A 24,612-nucleotide genomic window follows, 5' to 3' on the forward strand; every position below is an offset into this window, starting at 1 on the left:
TTAGCCAATAAGAGGCTAGAGCTAATGGACCAAGCAGTGATTTAATTAATACAGTTTCTCTTAGGGCCTAAGTGGCCAGGAATGACCAAGTGGCCCCCTGCAACAGGGTCCCATGCAAGCCAAATCCTCGTCAGTAATTTCCTGCCATCATAGAGGAAGCACCTTCCCAGAATAAATAAAAAGCCTAATGCCTATTGTAAGAAACCATACAGCTCTGGATAATAAGACTATTATAGATAATAGATAATGGCTATAGAAGACATAATACAATATTCAGGAGAAATCATAAGGAAATACATTGACAAAGTTTTATAAATGAACAATAATTTAATCAGAATCTTGCAATCCAAATTGACCTCTTGAGGAGGTAAATGTTCAGCTTTTAGGGAATGGAACTTTATCTCTGGTAAAACAGCATGAGATAGGATTTTTGAAAGTCTCATTCAATAATCACATACTTGCTAGAAGTTATGGTCATCATGGGTAAATCTGTGCAGATAAAGACAGACAATGCTCTAGAATATGTCTCTAAGCAAATGAAACAGTTTTTTGCTCATTACAATGTAAAGCATATTACGGGTACACCACTCAATCCTACATATCAAGCTGTTACAGAAAGATTGAATCAAAACTCTAAATATGTTAAACAAAAAGGAATGATTAAGAAACCCAGAAATAGATTACATAAATTTTTATTAATTTTGAATTTTCTAAATGATAATGAGAAAGGAAAAAACAGCTATGAAGAGACATTGGATAGTTGAAAAAAACTATGGAATTTTTTCATGCAGTATATTTTAAAGATGTATTGACTTTAGAATGGAAACCAGGATATGTGTTACATTAGCGAAGGCATTTTGTTTTTGTTTCCACAGGAGACAAAAAGCTATGGATACCATATGGATATGAACAAAAGGCTCCTGTTAATTAAAAGAGATGATATTTCATCAAACAAAATAGCTGTTTAATCTAAACTAAGTAATACAACTAACAAGTGCTTTCATTTGATCAGAAATAACTTGTCAACAGAGAACCTCACTCAAATTATGGTCGGGAAAGGGTTTTTGTTGTTGTTTTGTTTTTTCTTAGTTTTGTTGTGTGTTTTTTTTGTATTGTTTTGTTTTTGTCTTTTCAGGAGAGTAAACGTATCGAGCTAATGAATCTGGAGACCACTGGACAAATGAGACATCTGAATTAAAACAACAAATCATCCAGAAAAAAAAAATGTCTCAAGAAAAAGAGTAAATTGGCCTATTGGTTTATCACATTTCCAACAGGATAAAATTTTATAAATCTTACCAAATATTTGTTTCTGCTCTTCTCTACAGACGTATAATACAAATTGTCTTTTTGTAGTTCCAGTACAGTTAAAGATTAAAAATGGTTTTGGAGTTGAAGTGTGGCTCTCTCCTTCTCTAATCCCAAGTATGCTTCTTAAAAGTAAAATTCAAATTCACTGTCTCATCTAAGAAAAAAAAAAAACACTTGATGTGGGACAGAAGAAAGACAAATATTTAAAGATTATTTTATTGCCAGTAATCTCATAAAATCCTTTGGTTTTTATATTGATTTTTGACAACTTTTCTTTTTATTATTTTACATACTAATCCCAGCTACTCCTCTCTCCTCTCATACTTATCTACCTTCAAATACAATTTTTGAAGGTCAAATTTATTGGAACATAGTGTACATGCCTTTCTAATATTGTTCAAGATATTATACCTATACAGCAAATTTAACAATGGACAACTCTTCAAAATATCCTGCAAATTTCTCATCCTTGAAAATTATTATTATCAACTAACTTTTAGGATAAGGAAATTCAGGTTAGATGTTAATCACCATTATAATCAAACTTATAGTAACATTAGGTATGTTTTCAAGGTCAAAAAAGATATATTTTAGAAAGATAGGTCATCTCCAAATACTTTTACAAACTATAGTATTTAAGATATTTTAATAACATAACTTATTGTTTATGACAATGAAACATGACTGCTCCTGATAGAACCAATCTACTTAAGAGAAGCTTATAGACATCAAAGAAACTTCACATATAGTTTACTTTCTTTGAGGCAAATGTAAGCCATTGGGCAGGAAAATGCCCTTCCTTCAAACACTGAGAGTATGCTGTCCTAATTGGACAAAACACAAAAGAAAGGACAACCAAATATTGTAAAGACAAGAAGAGACAGCTCTTCAAAATATTCTTCTTCACAAAAAGTGTGTCAGGTATGCTAAGCCTGTAGACTGAAGATGGATTGGCCAATGTTGCAAAGGAACTTAGGGTGACTGAACAGGCAGCCAACTGTTTCTGTCATTTCTCACATTTTATGGAATTTGTTTACTTGCCCTTCCTGCTTATTCAGTTAATACTATTTCCTTCTCAGGTCCCTGGGGTACCGAGGACTCGATAGGTATATGTACAGTTTTCCTTGTTTATGAGACTCAAAAAAGAAATCCACTAAAGAAATATAAAGTGCAAAAAAGAAAAAAAAAGGCTGGTGGTGTCGGTGCTTGCTTTTAATCTCAGCACTCAGGAGAGAGAGGTAGGCATTTATTTCCCTATGAGTTTGACACTAGCCTGGTCTAAAAGAGCTAGCTAGTTCCAGGACAGTTAGAACTGATAGAAACCCTGTCTAAAAAAAGAAAGAAAGAAAGAAAGAAAGAAAGAAAGAAAGAAAGAAAGAGAGAGAAAGAAGAAAAGAAAAGAAAGAAAGAAAGAAAGAAAGAAAGAAAGAAAGAAAGAAAGAAAGAAAGAAAAAAGAAAGTGTAAAGTGTATGCAGCTGAGAGGTAACAAAAGATATTTTGGGGTGGTAAGATAATTTGTAATAGAAAGTAACTTAGTCACAAGACTTTGGACTCGGTGAGATAGGATAGATAATAATGGAGTATTTTCTCTGAATTTGTCAAATGCGAGTGGACTAGACATTGTTGATGTACTTATTGCCTGTATAAATTGCATATAGTTATTTCTCTTATTATATATAGTTTTTCTTATTTTCTTTGCTTTGTAATTTTTTTTATTTTCACTTAAAAATTTCCACCTCCTCCCCTCCTCCCAATTCCCTCCCCATCTCCGCATCCCCCTTCTCCTCCCTCTCCAGCTCAAAGAGCAGTCAGGGTTCCCTGCCCTGTGGGAAGTCCAAGGTCCTCCCCCCTCCTTCCAGGTCCAGGAAGGTGAGCATCCAAACAGACTAGGCTCCCACAAAGCAAGTACATGCAGTACAATCAAAACCCAGTGCCATTGTCTTTGGCTTCTCAGTCAGCCCTCCTTGTCCGACATGTTCAGAGAGTCCAGTTTGATCACATGCTCCATCAGTCCCAGTCCAGATTGCTTTGATGAGTTCCCATTAAACCAGCCCCACTGTCTCAGTGGGTGGGTGTACCCTTCGTGGTCCCGACTTCCTTGCTCATGTCCTCCCTCCTTCTGATTCTCATAAAGACCTTAACATCAATCTGAACACATTGAATCTGATAGAAGAGAAAGTGGGAAGTACTCTACAATACATGGGCACATGAGACCACTTTCTATGTATAACCCCAGTAGCACAGACAATAATGGCAACATTGAATAAATGGGACCTCCTAAAACTGAGAAGATTTTGTAAAGCAAAGGACACTGTCATTAAGACAAAAAGGAAACCTACTGACTGGGAGAATATCTTCACCAACCCCGCAACAGACAAAGGCTGATTTCTAAAATATATAAAGAACTCAAGAAACTAGCCTTTGCTGGAGAGGATGTGGAGTACGGGGAACACTCATTCATTGCTGGTGGGAATGCAAACTTGTGCAACCACTTTGGAAATCAGTGTGGTGGTTTCTCAGGAAATTCGGGATCAACCTACCCCAGGATCCAGCAATACCACTCTTGGGAATATACTCAAGAGATGCTCTATCATACTACAAAAGTATTTGTTCAACTATGTTCATAGAAGAATTATTTGTAATAGCCAGAACCTGGAAACAACCTAGATGCCCCTCAATGGAAGAATGGATAAAGAAAATATGGAATATGTACGCATTAGAGTATTACTCAGTGGTAAAAAAACAATGACATCTTGAATTTTGCATGCAAATGAATGGAAATAGAAAACAGTATCCTGAGTGAGGTAACTCAGACCCAAAAAGATGAATATGGTATGTACTCACTCATAAGTGGATTCTAGCCATAAATATAGGACATTGAGCCTATAATTCGTGATCCTAGAGAAGCTAAATAAGAAGGGAAACCCAAAGAAAAACATATAGTTATCCTCTTGGATACTGGAAGGAGACAAGATTGCCAGGCAAAAATTGGAAACTTGGGGGTGTGTGTTGGGTGGGGGTAAGGGCAGATGGGGAGAAAAAAGTGAGAAGGAGGATGGGGAAAGCTTGGGGGAATGGGACGGTTGGGATGGAGGAAGGGTGGATATGGGAACAGAAAAGTATATATTTTAATTAAGGGAGCCGTTTTAGGGTTGACAAGAGACTTGACTCTAGAGGTATACCCAGGTGTCCATGGAGATGTCCCCAGCTAGATCCTTGGGCAGCTGAGGAAAGGGAGATTGAAATAGCCCTATCCTATTGTCATACTGATGAATATCTTGCATATCATCATAGAACCTTCATCTGGCGATGGATGAAGCTAGAGACAGAGACCCACATTGGAGCAGTGGACTGAGCTCCCAAGGTCCAAATGAGGAGTTTTTCTTATTTTAATTATAGCCTTTTTATTTCAGACAGAAAAGGGAAATAAAATAGTTATTTGTGTTTTAATAAATAATGCTTACATGAAGAACAGAGTGAAACTTGTCAGTCATATAGACCAGGCAGAGGAGACACACACCATTAATCCCAGGTGTCACACTAAATAGTGATAGAGGGAGGGCAGTGGTGGTGCCCAGCTTTAATGCCAGCACTAGAGAGGAATACAAGGCAGGATGAGACAGAAACTTGCTCTCCTTTTAGTCTGATTATTTCACAGAGGTAAGAGCTCTCTAGTGGCTTGACTGCTTTGCTTTTCTGATCTTCAGCTTAAACCCCAATATCTGTCCCTGCGTTTTTGTTATTCATGCTACAAAGCATTTAAACGCATAGATGGATGGATACATAGATAATTGAAAGTAGATGATAGATACACTCTATTGTTACCTCCTTGATATTAACCTGGGAAATTATGATTTATGAGAACCCAATAAATTGAACTTAAAACATATACAGTTTTTTTCTTCCTAATACAATTCAGACCATGTGTCCAGAAATCAGGTTTTTTTGACATATCCAGATCAAGATGTTTCTGTCATGCTCTTCAGAGGTCCCCATACAAAGGTTGTCCACACTTGTGTCTACTGTGTTTCTGAAGGCTCTTCATTATTGATGTCCTCCATGAAGGAAACAACCACAAATCACTAAGCAGTTCTTGTATTATTGTAGTGATCAGATCTTAAGGACTCCTACAAATACACTGTAAATTGATAATTAATTATTTATGTTGCAAGCCTCAAAGCTGGTCATGAATAAGGAGTACTGTTACTTTAAATGAATGGAAATTTATACAGGGGAAAATACAGTAGATCATGGTCACAGAATCTTAATCTAATTTGAGTAAATCTAAGTAGTTTGAATTTATTGCCTGAATAGAAGCAACATTCACAAATAGTTACAATATAAAATAAAATAGTAAAAAATGTTGATTTATTTTCAAATGTGTTTTGTGTTTAGATACAGATGTGTATGTAATACACACATGTATATAGACATACATGTATGCTTTCTGTAATTCATGAGCATTGTGATTCTTTATCATAACTGTAGATACAGAACTCTTTATATATAGTTTCTGCTGTCATTATTTCTGGAAAGTTAAGCAAAGAACATTTAATATCTTTTGCCTCTAAGTAATAGTTCAGCATTGTATAACTTATTTTAATATTTAAATCTTCCATACCATTTTTTCAACTTTGCGTGTATATGTGTCTTATTTTATTAAAGGTATCTCTTTAGAGGTTTAAGCAGCATCTGGAAATATTTATTTCATTCCGTAAGTCCTGAAATTGGTCTGCAGCTTTGAAAACAAGAGTGGAAAGGATAACTACATAGCAAGCAAGTAAATCCCAGTATTTGGCTGGAAAATGCATCTATTTCATGTAGCCATCTCTAAGAAATGCTGAACTTAGGCTTTCATGTGTTTATTTTCTATGTTTTTTATAATCTTGAATTTGTTTAGAACTGTTAGTTTTATTCTTTATCCTTTAAATAAGAAAAACACAGGGATTCTTCAATGACTACAATTTGTTTTCCTTTTTGAATTAATATCAGGCCTCAAATTGCAAGTGTTCATTTTTACAAGTCTATGCCAAGTCTTGGGACTCAATGCCTACCACAATGCATCCACTGTGATAAGACTCTTGAATCAAAAAACAGAGGGATATGAGAATTGCATGGACAGAAGTCTTCATCCCACACAATCCCATCTCAGCAAGGACTGCCTAGCTACTGCTTAGTGAAGTCAGGAATCTGGCATGGACAGTGACTTTAGCAGACTACTGACAAATTTATGGGCTCTCAACCCTAAGGGCATGTACTTTAAAAAGAAAAACTCACCCAGATGAAGCCAATCTTAGCCTGACAGAGAGCACAGGCAAGAAGGGCATTTTCCAACACATAGCCCTAGGCCGGTGACAAAAACAGTCCATCTCAGTGGTACCTCCAAATGTTAAGTTTTTCCGGCCTGATAACCCTTGCTGTTGATGCAATAATCCAAATCAGACCAAATTAAACTGAATTAGAAAAGTCCAGGTTTAACAGACACCAGTGCTACCAGGCGGCCCTACAGGAAAACATGGAGAGGGAAGAGGGGAGCCCAAGTGTTCATTCTCTGGGGGTAGTGTAAATAACCTATGTGAGTAGTCTTGACCTTTTCTGGAGAAGGGTCACCATTTGCCAGGCTTTCTTTGAGGTGGAGTCTAGACTATGGCCACTCCCAGGGGAGGGGATTAGAACTTTCCACCAAACATTTCAGACTCCTTGTAAATATGTATGCCAGGGGGCTGGGGTGACACTTTCAACCAAACAGCCACTATATAATTGAAGAAAATATTAAATAAAATATGTGTTCCTCAATCTAAAGGAACCATGTCAAATTAGAGATGGAAGAGTTTGCATCAGAAGTCTAAAGGCCAAGTTTCTGGAGTTAGAATGAAGTGTTGCCTTGAGCCCAGAAAATTACAACTGGATAGAAGTTACATTTCACTTAGATATGGCTTATTGGCATATATTTTTAAATTCTTTTGTAACAACCTCTTCCTGTGATCCATCACCTTCTTAGAAGGTTTTGAGCATGATATCTTAGCAAAGGTTTAAACTCTGTCAATCACTCAGCAATCAGGTTGGCATTGCTTGGAAAGCTTTAATAGAAAATGTGTCATAAATCAAGGTGAAAACTCCAGGACAATGGAAAGAAAAATTGTCTAAGTCATTAATGACTAATTTCTACTCTGTTTTCTTTTAATTTGTGTGTGTGTGTGTGTGTGTGTGTGTGTGTGTGTGTGTGTGTGTGTGTTAAAATGACAGGAGCACTGTTAATTTTATTTTTTTCTCCTCCCATTTAACTGAAATTCATAACAATAATAACAATTATACATACCAATTATACAAAATTAAACTTTTCTCAGACAGATCTTAGTGATTGGGATTTCAAATATTTTAAAATAACATTTCCCATGAATATAGGAATCCCTTTTGTGCACTGACAGCTTTTGAAATTAGGCAATAAGTATGTTAATCCCCAGCACTCTTCCAGCTGATTGGAGCTCCAAGTGTTCACCTTATGCTACAATCCCAGTTCTGCTTTGCTTTTTCCAAATGTCTTTGTGCCTGTACAATAAACTAAAACCGAGAGTCTGAGGACTACTCAAAATCTAATGAAGTGCAGTGGTAGTGGCTGCATGATTGGGATTGTTCATTCTGCAAATTCCCCACTCTCTTGCACTATTCTAAGTAGTTCAGTTGTGCTTTCTCTGCTAGAGACTCTCGTAATTTCTTTACAATAGAAATATAGCAAAAGATTTGCCACCATAATTAATCGAGGTTGATCACAGTTACACGTAGAGTTTAATGATCTATTATTGCAAATCTTACTTACTGTCTTGAGTAGCAGACTTTGCCCTGGGCATTAGACACTGCAGAGAGCAGAGCATGTGACATGACCTGTTTTCCATTCTATCTTTGAAATAATTGGCTGATTCTCATAAACTCTCTCTTTTCCCCCCACAATGTAGTCTTCATATTTTTCTCCTTCACCCACTGTGAGCTCTCTTTGGTGCTAGTCCCCTTATGTAAATGATAATATTCTCTATGAGCTGTCAAACAAGGAGCTTCTTTCTCTTTTCTGAGAAAGTCACACATTCTCTTAGCTTTCAGTGGCATCAACATACCAACAATATACTCTCATAATTACATTTTGTTTTTAATGTTTGAGGTTACAAATTGCCCTTGAAAATCCTCATCTCTTTAGATAACAGTCTATGGAAATTATTAGAGAATTTTTTCCTTGTAGACTATGTAAAATATATGACTTACATATACAATTTGTTATAGGAAGCACAACCTGTCTTAATGTAATAAAGTCATATAATCTTAAATAACAGTGGGATGGATCCCTATGAGGAGAACGTTAGGATCAATTCTGATGGAGAAACTGTGGACTCACTTTAACAGCCAGTGATCATCTGGGTCATGTTCTTGGAAGGATAGATGGATTCTCAAAGTATTTTAACTGGTGTGTGTGTGTGTGTGTGTGTGTGTGTGTGTGTGTGTGTGTGTGTGTGTCTGTGTCTGTGTGTGTCTGTGTTTGTCTGTGTGTATCTGTATGTCTTGATGTGTGTATCTGTGTGTCTGTGTATATGCCTGTGTGTATCTGTGCATGTATCTCTGTGTTTGTGTTTGCCTCTGTGAGTTTGTGTGTGTGTGTCTGTATGTCTCTCTCTCTCTCGTGTGTGTGTGTGTCTGTGTGCAATAAGAATATGTGTTTTATCGCTGTCCTGAGTCTGTGGTTTTGTTTCTAGATCTTTGACTTATCCACCTGAAGATATCATTACCATTTGGGACTTCTACAGGAGTTAGTATTCATTAACAACTTGACAGAACCTGACAGAAACTAGACCATCTGTGAAGAATTATTTAGCCTCTAAACACATTTGTGAAAGATGAAAGTTTAGGTTAATTGGAGTAGAAAAATCAAAACCAATAAAATGGAGAGACCATTGCTGAGTTTGAGCTTCTGAACTGTTTCAAACAGAAAAAACATTCTGAGCTCTAGCATCTCTAGCATGCATTTTCTTTTCCAGCTGCAGATGTGATGTGACCACAAGCTTCAAGATCCTACCGCCTTGACTTTCCTACTTTGAGCTGTGAACAAAAATGAACCCTTTATTCCTGAAGGTATTTTTCCAGGGCATTTAACTATAGAAATAGGAAATTCAGCTAAAAGAGAATCAAAACCAGAAGTCTGATTTTCCCACCAGATTTTTTCCTACTTTCCACTAGCTGTTGAGGGAGATAGACTTAATTATAATGCTTTATTCTTTTCTATTTGATTTGAAACTGATTAAGACTATTCACAAGACTATTATGTTTTTACAATATATTTGGAATCTGTTCACACTTTTCCATCTTAAATTTTTCATCCACTTCAAGCCAAGACACTTGGTCTTTCTAATTCCTAATCTCCATTCTCACGGCCTGTGTCCACCAAAGATACAGACACACAGATTTATTGACTGCACAAAAGAAATAGTATTTTGAATCATTTAATCATTTATTTGCTTGCTTATTTAGAGAGAGAGAGAGAGAGAGAGAGAGAGAGAGAGAGAGAGAGAGAGAGAGCTCATGGGGACATCTTTTGGGAATCAGTTCTCTCTTTCTAGTGGGTCTCAGGCATAGAACTTGGGTTTTGAGTCTTAATGGCAAGAACCTATAGCTACTGAGTCCTCTTGCCAGCTCAAGAAAAATCAATTTAAGACACAAATTAGATTAGTTAAACCAAGTTCTGCTTGAAATCCCTAATAACAAAATCTGATTTTTGGCTTTGAGTAACCTCTGCAACTTTGCTACTCAATATCTCTTTTCTTTGCCCATTTAAACTGGACTATTCTAAGTTCTTTATAGTTGTGTGACTGTTCCCTTTGTCTGGATAAGTGTATGTCCAGTACTGCCTGAACTGATTTTCTTTTTATCCATTAGGTTGAGCTTCATTGTTATCCTGAAACTTGTTCTCAGACTAAGAGAAAGCTTAGGATTTCAGGGTATGTATTACTCTTTCAGAGAACTGAAGCTGCATTCCTGAGACCTACAGTAGGCTGCTCACCACCCCTTTCAATTCCACCTTTGGGAAAATCGAATGCCTCTAACTGTTCCCAGCACCTGCAGTCACAGTAACATATCCACCCACAAACACAAAGACATAATGGAATTAAAAATAATAACTCTTTAAATAAACCTATTTTCTTCCCGGTATAAACACTTTTTAGAAACAGTTTTACTGAAAAATAATTAACAAAAAGTAATTACATATTTAAATGATTATTTTGATGTGTAACTGTGAAGATACCACTGAAACTAAGATAGTAAATATTCTCACCACTTTTAAAATGCTTTCCTAATCTCTTAGCAAACCAACTGTCTTAAGTAAATACACTCACCACTTCTAAAATACTTTTCCAGTCTCTTTGCAAACCAACTCTCTTAGCCCTCTCCGTTCTCACCTCTCAATGCCCATCGATCTAAATCCTAGGCAACTGGATAGTTATGTGTCAATGTAGATTACTTTAAAGTTTCTAGAATTTTATATAATAAGTGAGGCCAATTGAAATACTTCACATGTAATTCCAGGTTTTCACCCACAAGCATTTGTTTTATGATTACACAGGTAATTGTATAAATACAAAATTAAGAATAAGCATATTAAAAATAATTGTACCACTCAGGTGTGTGTGTGTGTGTGTGTGTGTGTGTGTGTGTGTGTGTGTGTAACTGCAGGAAAATAAGTGCATTCTGTAGGTGAGATAAAAAGGAAGTTTTATTATTCATTCTAGTTGATAGCACCTGATAAAGCTAGTGAAACTAGTTAGTTCCACACTGGAGAGAAATGTCAGAAAAATACTGACCCATGGACTAGAAGAAGGAACTGTGATATCTACTACTGTGATAGCACCGAGTGACCTATTTTGAGTAGAGGTTTCTCAGAGTGAAAGTAAGAGGGTGCAGGTGTCTCGGGGAAGCTGCCTGAAAAGCCTTTTAGCTGAGGTGAAGAAATTCACTATTATACAGAAAGCACACAATTCCATTAAGCTCTGTTACCCAAAGCCTACATGTTGGCTACCTCAAAAACCAACATGCTCAGAAGCATGCACTCTTCTTCTTGTTGTGCAATCCAGGGAAACATGTTGACATGTAGTTAAAATCCGGTTAACCAATTACAAAGGCTAGCACCATGTTTTTTCAAGTACTAATCCTGTGTCAAGTCCTCCAAATATTCAGTGCTCCTGAGTGATACCAATCCATTACTTCTTTAGACACTTTAAATAATGTTTGGAAAAGAAAGATTTTTAGGTATCATATATGTAAATACTATTCTTTCCTATATGGGTATTGTTAAATTTATTATTTTATTGTGTTGTGCTGATTTCACATTTTCTCCTTTTGTAATTTGAGGAAAAGTTCCAATGTCTTTGAAAATCATTCCAGAAACTCAAACTTTCCATCTACCTGAAGTTCTCAAAGTATTCTTTATGTGTAATTATGTAGCATGTGACTTTGATTGGGCTCCTTTAATTGCCTAAGGGTGTTTTTACTGTTGTCCCAATAGAGTCAATGGATGTCTTGGCAAAATAGCTTAATTCTACTTCTTGATCAAATTTATCTTTGAGTAATTATATTTGGCTCTCCTAAATCTAAGCTGCTCTCCTTCCTGTCTCGCTTGATGTCCCTCCTGGGTACAAGAATTGTTCTGGTGGTGGTTGTACATTGTGTGACAGATGTGGGAATCTCACCCTGGGGTGTGATAGCGTGGAAGATGCTGAAGTTGCTACAAATCTACTTAAACTCTGTGTGATCATTTAAAATAAAAGACACAATGCAAATAAGGATTGTTTGTTTAAATAAAATACATGTTAAGAACATTGATAACTATGTATTGTTGAATACTTTCTATATGATCAATTTATTTGACACTCACTATATTGCTCATCACTAATTTTTACTATATCATTACTAAACATCTACTATCTGTAACATATTGGATTAAGGCAAAAATAAAATCATTCACTGTTAACTTCTAGAAGTTGCAATCCAACACACAAACACATATTTTGAAGATAGTTATAAAATAAAATCATTTATGTAGCAAAGTGGCTAAACTCCTATTCCACCACAAGAAATGTGAAGTTGTCAGTACAAAGAACAAACAGAGATTTACTATACATAAGGACCACAAGAAATGTGAAGTTGTCAGTACAAAGAACAAACAGAGATTTACTATACATAAGGCAGGATGTTTTGTGGTTAACTAACTCCTGGTTTCCTGATCTTTTATAGGGATTTTGGAGTCCTTATTTTTAATTTTTGCATCTTTAATATAAAATAAGGTTCAGACTAAATAATTAAAAAGCTATTAGTGGCATTGTTAAATATTTTCACAATACAGAAATTATTAGTTATGATTTTAATCATTATTCACAAAATTCATATGCCAAATCTCTGGGAACATGACCTTGTTTTATAATAGGATACTTTCATATATATATATATATATTATACCCTATATATAATATATATGCATTGTTCATAGTAGCTCATTTCTGAGATCAGTTTTATGAATAAGTGAATTAACCTGAATATGTTCAATGGAATATTGTACAACTATTAATGGATGTATGTCATTTGTGGCAACATGAATATGGAAGAATGATATGCTAAATGCAATAAGTAACAATACTTTACAATCTTACTGACCTTGTTTAGATATGAAATGTACGTTACAGACTTACCTCGTCTGATAGCTCTGTTGAAAGCCTTTAGTTTTTAAGGGTTATAAAGTTTAGAACATTTAGGAAGTGGAAACTCTTTGAAAGAAGCTAGTCTCTGGAGTTTTACAGCCTTGCCCACATCCCGACCTTTCTTTGCTTGTTGACTGTGAATGTAGTGGGACCATTCATTATTCTCTTGCCACAATGCCGTCACTGTTAAGATAGACATACTTCAGATGGATATCCTCTTGATTCAATAGGTTTTGTAAATTTTTATTTTTTTATCTTGGTTTTTAGAGATAGGGTTCCTCTGTCTTGCTTTGGAACCTGTCCTGGAACTACCTCTTGTAGACCAGGCTGGCCTCAAACTCAGAGATCTGCTTAATTCTGCCTCCTGAGTGGTGGGATTAAAGGCATGCACCATCATTGTCTGGCTATGTCTTGTATTCTTATTAAATGAGCAAGTTCACAGGTAGTCAAACTCACAGGAAGCCATAATGTAATCATGGCACAGAAGGAGATACGGAACACAAAAGATCATCAGCAAACCACAAAAGAGAAAGAGAAGACAGATTAATCTTACTGTCCTCAGAGGAACCAAGGCCAGAACTCTTGATTTTAGAGTCACAACCCCTAGAACTACGGGGCATTTAAGTTTGAACTTAACTATGCAGTTTTCATAGTTTTGTTACAGCGCCCTTAGGAAACTAATATAACATTCCATTTATTTTATTTATTTAGCTTTATATTCTCTGTGTTTTTCAGACAGAATTATGCTGTGTAGCACAAGCTATCCTTGAACTTTCAATTCTTCAATCTCGGCTTAAAGGTTAAATAAATAAGCCACCACTTCAAGTCAATGTACTCTTTAGAAATCCTAACATATAGAAGATGAATCTTGACATTTCTACAGTGGCAAAATGCGATGTCAGCTCTATAACAAAAGAGTTAGGTAAAAATGTGTTGAAATGTGTCTTTAAAATGTGTTTGATTTTAGAAACAAGATGTATGTATCTTAATTAAACACTAAAATCTGAATAAAATATAATTTTGCCTTTCAGCATCACAAATGGAGAGCCAACAAGCTCTTGAAGCTGAGGTGAAAAAATCACAGGATATTTTTTCAAGGTGGAAATACATTGTAAGTGTAAATCTTCTCTTCACCAGTTACCATCTGTCCTCTGTGAAGATGTATTCAGAGTCCGTCAACCTGTTCATCTGTGAGGAGAAACAAATTTAAAATCCCTTTATTTATTTTTCCCTCTTATTGAAAATAAATTTTTTACTCAAGTCATATATCTGATTGTTTACCCTCCCTCTTCCCAATCCCTCCCCACTTCCCCTTCCCTCCCTTCCAGATATATTCCTTTTCTGTCTCTCATTAGAAAAGAACAAGCTTCTAAGAGATAACAACAACACATCTCATAATAAAATATAAAGTAAAACTAAAACATCACATTGAAGTCAGACAATGCAAACCAATGTAAGGAAAAGAGCCCAAGAGAAGGCACAAGACACACCCAGTCTTTCACATGCTCATTAATGCCATAAAAATCACTAACCCTACAACGGTTCCCTCTATCAGGATATCTCTTTCCTTGTTCTCCCTCTCTGTCCTTTCTCCAACTGAACCTTCCCAAGCCCTCATGTTCCCCCTTGAAACCTGGCACTAGGGAAATTCCCAGGAATCCACAAGGATGACCCCAGCTCTGAATCTAAGCAATGGTGGAAAGGGTACCTTAACTGTCCTTCCCCTGTAGTCAGATTGATACCTATCTTAATTGTCATCATAAAACCTAAATCCCATAACTGATGGAAGCAGATACAGAGATCCACAGCAAAGCACTGGACTGAGCTCTTGGAGTTCATTTGTAGAGAAGGAATGATAATATGGGCAAAGGGATCCAAGACCATGATGGGAAACTCACAGAAACAGCTGATCTGAGCAAGTTGGAGCTGACTCTGGACTGAAAGATGGAGAAACTGCATATGACTGAGCTAGGTCCTCTGAATGTGGGGACAGTTATGTGGCTTGGGCAGTTTTTAGGGTCACTAGCAGTGCAACTTGTATTTATCCCTAGTGCATGAACTGGTTTTTGGAGCCCATTCCCTTTGGAGGGGTACCTTGATCAGCCTAGATATACAAAGGAGGGCCTTGGCCCTGACTTAAGTGGCATGACAGACTTTGTTGATTCCCCATGTGAGGCCTTAACCTCTCTGAAGACTGGACAGAAGGTGGGATGGGGAGAAGATGGGCGATGGGCAGGAGAAGGAAGAGAGGAGGGAGAGGGAACCAGGATTGGGATTGGTTTGTAAAATAAGATTATTGTAAAAAATTCCGAGTAACTTGGAAAACAAAAACAACAACAACAACCAAAAAAAAAAAAAAAAGAACAAACAAACACACCCAACCAAATTAAAAACCATAACGTGTATGCTTAGGATCTGGTCCAGACCCTTACAGGCATTTTACAAAGTAGTTTATAGTTCATGTGAGTTTTGCTCACTTACTTTATAGGGCTTTGTTCTCCATCTCCTCTGTCTCTTATACTCTTCCTACCTCCTTCCTCTTCTGAGGATTTCCCTGAGCTCCGAGGGGAAGGATTTAATGGAGACATCCCATTTAGAGCTGTGTGTTCCAAAGTCTCTGTGTAATTTCTACCTGAGTGTCTTTGTATTTGATCCCATCTGTTGCAGGATGAAACTTCTCTGATGATCGCTGATAAAGGCACTGATCAATGAATATACCAGAATATCATTAGGTTTCACTTTATCATGATTTTTTTTAATTTAATTTTTCGTTTAGAACACTGGTATTTGGCTTTACCCTAGATCTCTAGGCTATCTAGTCTCTGTTTTATGGTCACTCAGTTTTGGGTATGGGTTACATCTCATGCAATATGCTGTAAGTCAAATCAGACATTGGTTGGTTACTTTCCCAAGCTTCATGCTACCATTGCCCTAGTGTATTTTGTAGGCATGTCAACACTATTGAAGATCAAAAGATTTGTAGCTGGTTTGGTGTTTATATTTGTCTTCTTGTAGCCTGCAGAGCACCTTCCCTTATCAAACTCACTGGGATTTAGAGATGAAGGTACGATGTAGGCACCAGCTCAACTCTCCATGTTCAGGAAATTATGTGGATGTTCCTTTGAGTCATGGGGCCTTGCTGTCAGGTTGTGGAGAGCAACCAATAGTCCTGGCAACAGCCTGCGAAATTTGGAGAATTCCATAGGACATCTTAGGCTAGGAACTCAAATGGAGTATCCTTGTCCCAGTACTGGAAGCTTTCTTTGGTGACAAAAACAAAACAAAACAAACAAACAAACAACAAAAAAAACAGCTATTGGGACTCTGTCTCCCCTAGTTTTTAAAGAATTCTTAGAATCACCTTCATTTATTCTAGGAAGTTTCCACAACACTGACTTCCAAATACTGCTCCTCAAATGCTCCTAAATTATAGCTGTCTCTCCCTTCATTCCCTCCATAAACCTCATGTCCCCATCCACCCCCTACCTGGTCCTCTTGTTCCTATCTACCCCAATCCCAAGTTTACGCATAAAATCTACTTTATTTCTCCATACCAGAGAGATCCATGTACCTCATTAGTGTCTTCCTATATACATAACCTCTCTATATCTATGCTTTATAACTTGGTTATTATTTACTTAACAGATAGTATATCATATATAGGAAAATCTATACTACATTTATTTTTCTAGGTATGGGTACCTCACTCAGGATGGTTTTCTCTGGTTCTATTCATTTGCCTGATAATTTAATAATGTCAGCTTTTAAACATATGAGTAGCATTCCATAGTGTAAATGTACCACATACTCTTTATCTATTCTTCTGTTGAGGGACATATAGGTTGTATCCAACTTCTGGTATTATGAATAGAGCAGCAATAAGCATGGATGAGCCAGTGTCTTTGGGTATATTCCCAAAAGTTGTATAGCAGGCTCTTGAGGTTGATCAATTTTCATCTCTCTAAGAATCTATAACACTGATTTCCCTAATGTGTATACAGGTTTGCACATCCACTAATAATGGGTGAGTGTCCCCTTATTTCATATCCTCCCAGCATGAGCTGTCACTTGGGGCATTCTGGCAGTTTTAAGTTGGAATCTCATAGTAGTTTTGATCTGCATTTCCCTGATAGCTAAAGACATTTAATGTTTCTTTAAGTTTTTTCTTCAATTAATATTTCTCTGTTTAAATCTATTTCACATTTTATTATTTTTTATTGAAAGTAGATTATTATGTTAATGAGAGATATTTCCATCCTCCAATATCTTATCAGTTAAGATGTAAGAGCTAGAAAAACTGGACATCTGGGAGTGCTAGTGCTTCTCCCAAACGCAGGTAGCTAGGTTTGGGTTTCGATTCCTAGAGCTGGAATTCCCATCCCAGTCCTGGACTGGAATGGTGGCTAAAAAGCCTCAGGCAAATGGATTTTTAGTAAATTTGTTCCCCAAAGAGTTGGATGCCAAATGATGCATGATTAATAAAGACTCGGAGAGAGAGAGAAAAATGGAGGTTCAACTTAAGATCCAGAAATCAAAGCAGCCAGCCACTGGCTCTTACCTTAACCTCAATCCAAAATGAAGATCCTGCCTCCAGGAATCTCAGAATGAGACTGTGTCTGCAAACTGTCTCCTCCCATTCCTTTCCAGGGCTGGGATTAAAGGCATGCATCACTGGGATTAAAGGCATGCATCACCAAGTAACTATGGCAAATTAGTGTGGCTACTGGGCTTAAAGGTGCATGTCATAGCTGCCAGGTTTGTAAGTATGGCCAGTGTGGCTGTTTACTTTCAGTACCCCAGGCAAACTTTATTTATTAAAATACAATTGAAATGCTACTACACAATTTCTTTCTTTAAAGACTTAAGTTTTATCATACAAGTCTTTCACTTGCTTGATTAGAGTTACCCCAGGTGTTGTACCCCTGATTTCTTTCTTAATCTGTTTGTCATTTGCACATAGGAGGGCTACTGAATTTTTAAAATTAATTTTATATTCTGTTACTTAACTGAAGGTGATTATCATCTGTAAGATTCCCCTGTGTAACTTCTATGCGTAGTTATATATAATATCATATCACCTGCAAATAAACATTTTGACTTCTTCCTTCTAATTTGTATTCCCTCTATCTCCTTCAGTTGTTTTATTGCTCTAGCTAAGTCTTCACGTAATATATTGAGTAGGTGTAGAGAGAGTGGACAATCTTGTCTGTTTCCTGATTTTAGTGGAATTTCTCTGAGTTTCATCTTAGTTGATGTTGTCCATGGGCTTCCTGTAAATTGTATTTCTTATGTTTAGGCATGTCCCTTATATTTTACTCTTTTTAGGACTTTTATCATGATAATGATATATATATATATTGGATTTTGTCAAAGGTCTTTACTGAATCAAACTTAAATTTTATTTATAAATTTATTTTTAGGACAAAGAAATTCAAACAAATATCATCCACTCAAAATTGAGAAACACTAAGAAGAGCGATCATAAAATATACTTATTGAAGAGTCATTCTGTTTATTCTTTGCTAATTAATGTATAGTTTTAATGAGAGCACAATAAAATGGAAATCTTTACTTCAAAAAGTAAAAATCAAAATCAATTCAAACATTTGTCTAGGTTGTAATTATTTCTGAAAGATAATATTAGTCAAAAACTGTCACTCATGCACACAATCTTAACATTATAAAATTTAGACAGGAGGATTATGGTTTGAAGACAGTCTCAGCTACAGATATAATCCAGTGTGAATAATGCCCCATCAGGAAGTAAAGTTAAAGAGATAAAATGATTAAAATTCAAAAGATTTAAAGTAGCAAAAACTACAACAGTAACAATGACACAACTGAAATCTTTTTGTTAGATTTCCAGTTTTACTATACAGAACTAGCAACCAAGACCTCCCTGTGTCTGTTCCAGGTGGGCAGGGACTGGGGGAATTGGTAGAGCTGGCTTTACAAATCAATCTTCAAATTTTTTCAAATGCTCTTAGGCCTGTTTCAGAACGAAGATATCGCCCCTTCATATTTTCTCTCAAGTTTTACTAATTTGCAGTTTTAGATACTAATTGGCTCCGGTTATCTCTTTTTAGAGCATTGGATGGTTAGATATTATTTGTTATGCTGTTCCTAATTATATTCTGTCTGGTTCCTTTCATATTTATTACGTAAAAGTATTCCAAATCCCATTCTTGTTTGCATTGCTAGTTTTAGCATGTCTTCAATGTTCAATACTGTGGATTTTAACATTTGCTCTCAGTATTTTGTAACTTAGTCTTCATTTTTTAAACCTTTCCTTTAAGGGTCTCCTGAGTGCAACATTTCTTCCCTTCCTTCCCCTCCTTATTTTCTTCCTTCTTCCCTCCCTTTCTTCTCTCTACTTTTTCTTTCTCATTTTTTTCTTTTTATTCCATCTTTTTTTTATCAATTTCTGCTTTTAGGTTTTTAAATTCTTGTTAAAGATGATTGGTTTCAAATATCTTATGATGGCTGGGACTACTAGATTTTGGAGTTTTATAAACAAGTGCCTTTTGGTTTCCATTTTCATTTGTTTGTTGAAATGGGCATCCCTTTCCATTGCTCAAGCTGATGTTGAACTCTCAGAGTCCAGTGAAACTTCTGCCTCAGGCTCTACAGTAGAAAGCATTTCAGGCATCTACAAACAATTCTGGCTTCATTTCTGTTTGCAGGTGGTCTTTTATAAGCCTTATATTTTCGTTTCCTGTTTTCTTGTAATTTTAGCTTTGAATGGGAATTGTTGTTTGCGTCTACGCACTTCTCTAAAACAGGGTTACAATCCTGGCTGTAGGAAGGTGACCCAAGAAATTGCCATAAGAAACACGCTTTACTCTATTCTTTTCCAAGCTTTCTCAGGCTTTCTGTGGACTCAGTTAGCCACACGTCTGGGCGTCATTTGTAGTAATAAGAGCAGCGGCGGGGCTATGTCCCCAAAACCCCAGCCGCCTGCCCTGCCCGGCTAGTTTATGCCCCGAAATAATTACACAGACACTGTATTCTTTTAAACACTGCTTGGCCCTTAGCCGGCTTTCTGGGCCATCCTGCCAGGGCAAACTCTGACTGTTTAAGGGAGGAGGGCCAGCTACCGAGAGAGGATTTGAGTGTTGTCTGTTGTAGCTTGCTGGCTGGCAGGGACCTTGAAAGGCCATAGAGGTGTGGCTATAAACATGGCTGCAGCCTGTATATCCACCATGAGGCTGGAAAGCTAAGGAATGGACTGGATCTAGCCAGCAAAGCCAAGCCTTTAGTCCTACTGAGATTGCTTGGTAAATTAAAGACTCTTGTGTTAAAAAAACAGAGAGATATACAGTAAAGAGAGATTCAAAGACAGAGAAAATTTCTGAATGGTTTAAAGTGTGTTAAAAATATATGCAGACTAAAAGTTAAAATTCTTAAAGTAAACCTCTGTGACTTCAAGGTGTGGTAGCACACGCCTTTAATCCCAGTGCCTAGAAGGCAGAGACAAACAGATCTCTGTGACTTCAAGGTGTAGTAGTGTACGCCTTTAATCCCAATGCCTGGGAGGCAGAGACAGGCGGATCTCCGAGAGTTCAAAGACAACCTGGTCTACAGATATACTCTCAAAAAGCAAAAAGTTAACTTAGGAATGTCACAGCTTAGATTCTTAAGCGCCTAGTGATTTAAAGGCGCAAATCAAAAGTGCTCCTGGATAGTAAAAAATTGCAGATTCACAATAGGACAGATTCAGACTACTAAATGAATCACACTGTTGGATGAATGTACGTTGGCTTGGGAGAGAGAAGAAAAAGAATATAGAGAATAAAGTTAATGGTTTTAAAAAAAAGTAAAAGTAAAGTCTTTAAAGAGACAGAGCACAGATAGTTATAGATATAAATAAAAATAAGCTGCGTAAAGATGGAAAATTCACAGAGAGTCTGGATTATGTACATTGTGTTTTCTTTAAAATTTTTGACTGTGAAGGAGCTAAGTATAGAGAGACATTTCATTATATGGGCTGCCAAGTGGAACCAGAACGGATATCATGAGGGTATGACTTTGAAATTTGGATCTAAGGACATGATGCTTTGGAAAGGAGTTTCTTATTTTGTTTTCACAGAGGATGAGGCCTTGTTCATTTCTTCTATCCCGATTTGGTATGGTGGACCACGTCCTCCTGAAGGGTTGCTGTGAACATCTTCAGAAAATTGCTTTGCTCAACTGCCAACTGAGATGAAACTAGCACACAGGTTATACCATGAAAGACCTAATTAACGACACCCCCATTCAGCAGGAAGCAGTTTGGAGAGAAAAAACTGCGCCCATGTTCCCAAATTATTGTTTATAAATGTTCTTTTACATTTAAAGGGGGATATGATATAGACATGAATAATTTGCATTAGTATAGATTTTGCTTTATTGATGGAGATTTATGGTCAATTTTGTTATATGTATAAATGTTTCTGATGTAACTTTTGCTTGATGGCTGTTTTGTTGTGTGTAGTTTTGCTATGTTAAGGTTAAAGCCTTCCTTTTTTGTTTGGACAGAGGAAGGGGAAGTGATGTGGGAGTGTCATATATCAATCTGTTGATTTTATTGGCTAAGCAATAAAGAAACTGCTAGGCCCATTGGATAGGCCACCCTTAGGTGGGTGGAGTAAACAGAACAGAACTCTGGGAGGAAGAGGAAGTGAGGTCACTCGACAGCTCTCCTCTCCGGAGCAGATGCTACAGAGAGACGCCATGCCCAGCTCCCAGGCAGACGCACGTGATGAAGCTCCGACCCAGGATGGACTTAGGCTAGAATCTTCCCGGTAAGACCGGTGCCAAACAGATGATAAGAAATGGGCTAGTCCAGGTGCGAGAGTTAGCCTAGAAGAGGCTAGATAGAGCTAAGGGCCAAGCAGTGTTTAAAAGAATACAGTGTCTGTGTAATTATTTCGGGGCATAAACTAGCCGGGCAGGGCAGGCGGCTGGGGTTTTGGGGACATAGCCCCGCCGCTGCTCTTATTACTACACAGCTCAATTGTTACTTTCATGTTCCAAATAAGAAAAGAGATAAAGAATGGTAGGTAAACTGGGCAGTAGCGGTGCAAGCCTTTAATCCCAGCACTCAGAAGGCAAAAGTAGGTGGATCTCTGTGAGTTCAAGGCCAGCCTGGTCTACAAGAACTTGTTCCAAAGCTGGCTCTATAAACTACAGCAAAACCCTGTCTCGAAAAACCAAAACCAAAAAAAAAAATGTGGTAGGAAACATGAGGCACTCTCCCTGATAACTCAATCCCCTTTAAGAGCTCTCTCAAACCTCTCCCAAGAGCTCTGCTTATGTCTCATTAGCTACCACTATCTGCAGGAGAGGAGAGAAAACAGAGTATTTTAGTTATGCACCCTCCTAACCTCAACAAATTTATTATTCTCTTCGTAACAGGACAGTGAAATGGTTTCTGATAGGTACTGAATGTTTCTGCAGTAGGAAATAAAAGTCTTTGTTTGGATAATGGAAGTGGCTTGTTTTACTCCACCCCAGCACATCCCTATTTCTAGGCAGACATTACCCCCAAGTGATTATGTATCTGAGACAGATAATAGTTGAGATATATTTAGTTCTGCTAACCCATTTTAAATCTGTGCATGCATTAACCATATTTTATAGTAATATGTTAGCTTAACTTTATAATCTGGAGGTATTAAGTCAGCAAAATATGACAAGTTTAAAAAGATGTTATAAATTTGAACAACTATTTTAGCCACAGAAGTCAAATCATTGTAAATTTTTCTGTTATGTATGCATCTGAATATTCTTTGATATTAAATAACTATATTTTAAACCTAATAACTCTAATAATAGCTTTGATGTATATCTACTTGAATCATTCAATATTTTATTACTGAGTAGAAGTTTCTGCTTAGCAATATAGCTGTCATTTAACTTGTAGCCGCAGAGTGTGAAATATATTTGATTAATGCTGAACTTTTGCTCTGCAGAGCTTTGGGCACTGAATGACTAATCTGAACATTAAATAGTTAGTATTGCAAAGGTAAAGAGAGGTGATGTAATAAACAATGTATATAAAGACAGTAGAAGACAGAGAAAGACCACTTGAAAGCAAATGAGGAACTGGGTAAGAGAGTCTTCCACTCTTCTCTGTGGTGCCGGAGTTAGTCTCTCTGAGGTCTTCTTCCAGGGTCTCAGATGTGTGCATGTTCAAAGCCTTGTCATTATAGGTGGTTTGTACTTTAGGTTAAGCTCATATGCGGTCTTCAGGTCCAGTGTCACTGACTCAAAAGGTGTGTTTATATCCTAGACAGACGGTGGAAGGAAGAGTTCCCAGACAATAAAGTGGATAAGCAACTTTTCTTAGTTTCGCCAGGTTTATGTTTCAGTATTTGGGAACTGCCAATGATTTTATATTTATTTCTAAATAAAGGGTCTTATAAGAGGAGTGAATAAAGAAACTGATGGAAAAAGCAAGCAGATACTGAAGTCCTGCTTGATCTTGAACTTTATGTATTTACATATAGGCAGTGGATAGACTGCTGATGAACTTCCAAGTTAACATATTGCTATAAATATATTTTCCTAATAGCTGCTAAGCAGTATTCTTTCTGTGATGTATTTCTGCATGCGAACAAAACTTCACCGAACCCCTCCTCCAAATGATCAATTGCTAAGAGTAAAATCTCTCAATAACGTTAGAATACTAAAGATTTATTTATATTGTCTTATGGAATACAATGAGACAAACACCAAAGGAAAAGAGCTAACAAAGTCAAACTAACCCTAGCCATCTGAATGGCCTCCTAAAGCCAAGGAACTCAGTAAGTGACTTAATTAATAAGTCATTTTGAGTCATAGTGTGGCTATAAGGATAATGTACACAGTTTATATTGTCTTTCAGTTGACATAACCAAATACCATGAGTGTGTTAAATTACAGAAATTACTTTCCCATAATTCCAGGAGCTAGAAGTATTTTTAGATGGATTTTAGTTGGATCAGTGTCTAATGGGCATTATGGGCTTATAAGGACATATCATCTAACTATGACTTCACATGGGCTTCTGGTTGTTACAAGAAAAAGAAATAAAAAGAGAAACCAAAGGTCTCTGATATTTCCTCACAATAGGAGACCCAAATAGGACACAAATTCAGTGGAACTAAAGTCTCATACCCCTCCAAAAGAAACCCAGTCTGCCTGTGGTTGGAGATTCAACACTTGGATTTTAAGGGGGGAGAAGCATTCATTCTTTTTGAAAATTTAATTGAAGCACATAACTAGGCAGTGATGTGACCTCCATTATTAGTGTAGGGTGTTTGTCACATTGCTGTTATTGAAATGAATATCTTTGGACAACAGTTTAATGCAGGAAAGGTTTGACTCATGGTTTCAGAGGTGTCAATATCTGTAGGACCTGACCTTGAGCACGAAACACAACAGTGAAGTGCATGATGGCTCAGGAGTTAAGAACACTGAATTCTGTATAAGAGGACCCATGTTCAATTCCCCGCACCAATGTAGTGCTCACAACTGTCAGTCACAGTAGGCCCCAGGGATCTGACGCTCTCCTTGACCTCTGTGGGCACCAGGCATACATGTCATGCA

This window comes from Microtus pennsylvanicus, chromosome 1 (assembly GCF_037038515.1).
Source record: "Microtus pennsylvanicus isolate mMicPen1 chromosome 1, mMicPen1.hap1, whole genome shotgun sequence".
Lineage (NCBI taxonomy): Eukaryota > Metazoa > Chordata > Mammalia > Rodentia > Cricetidae > Microtus > Microtus pennsylvanicus.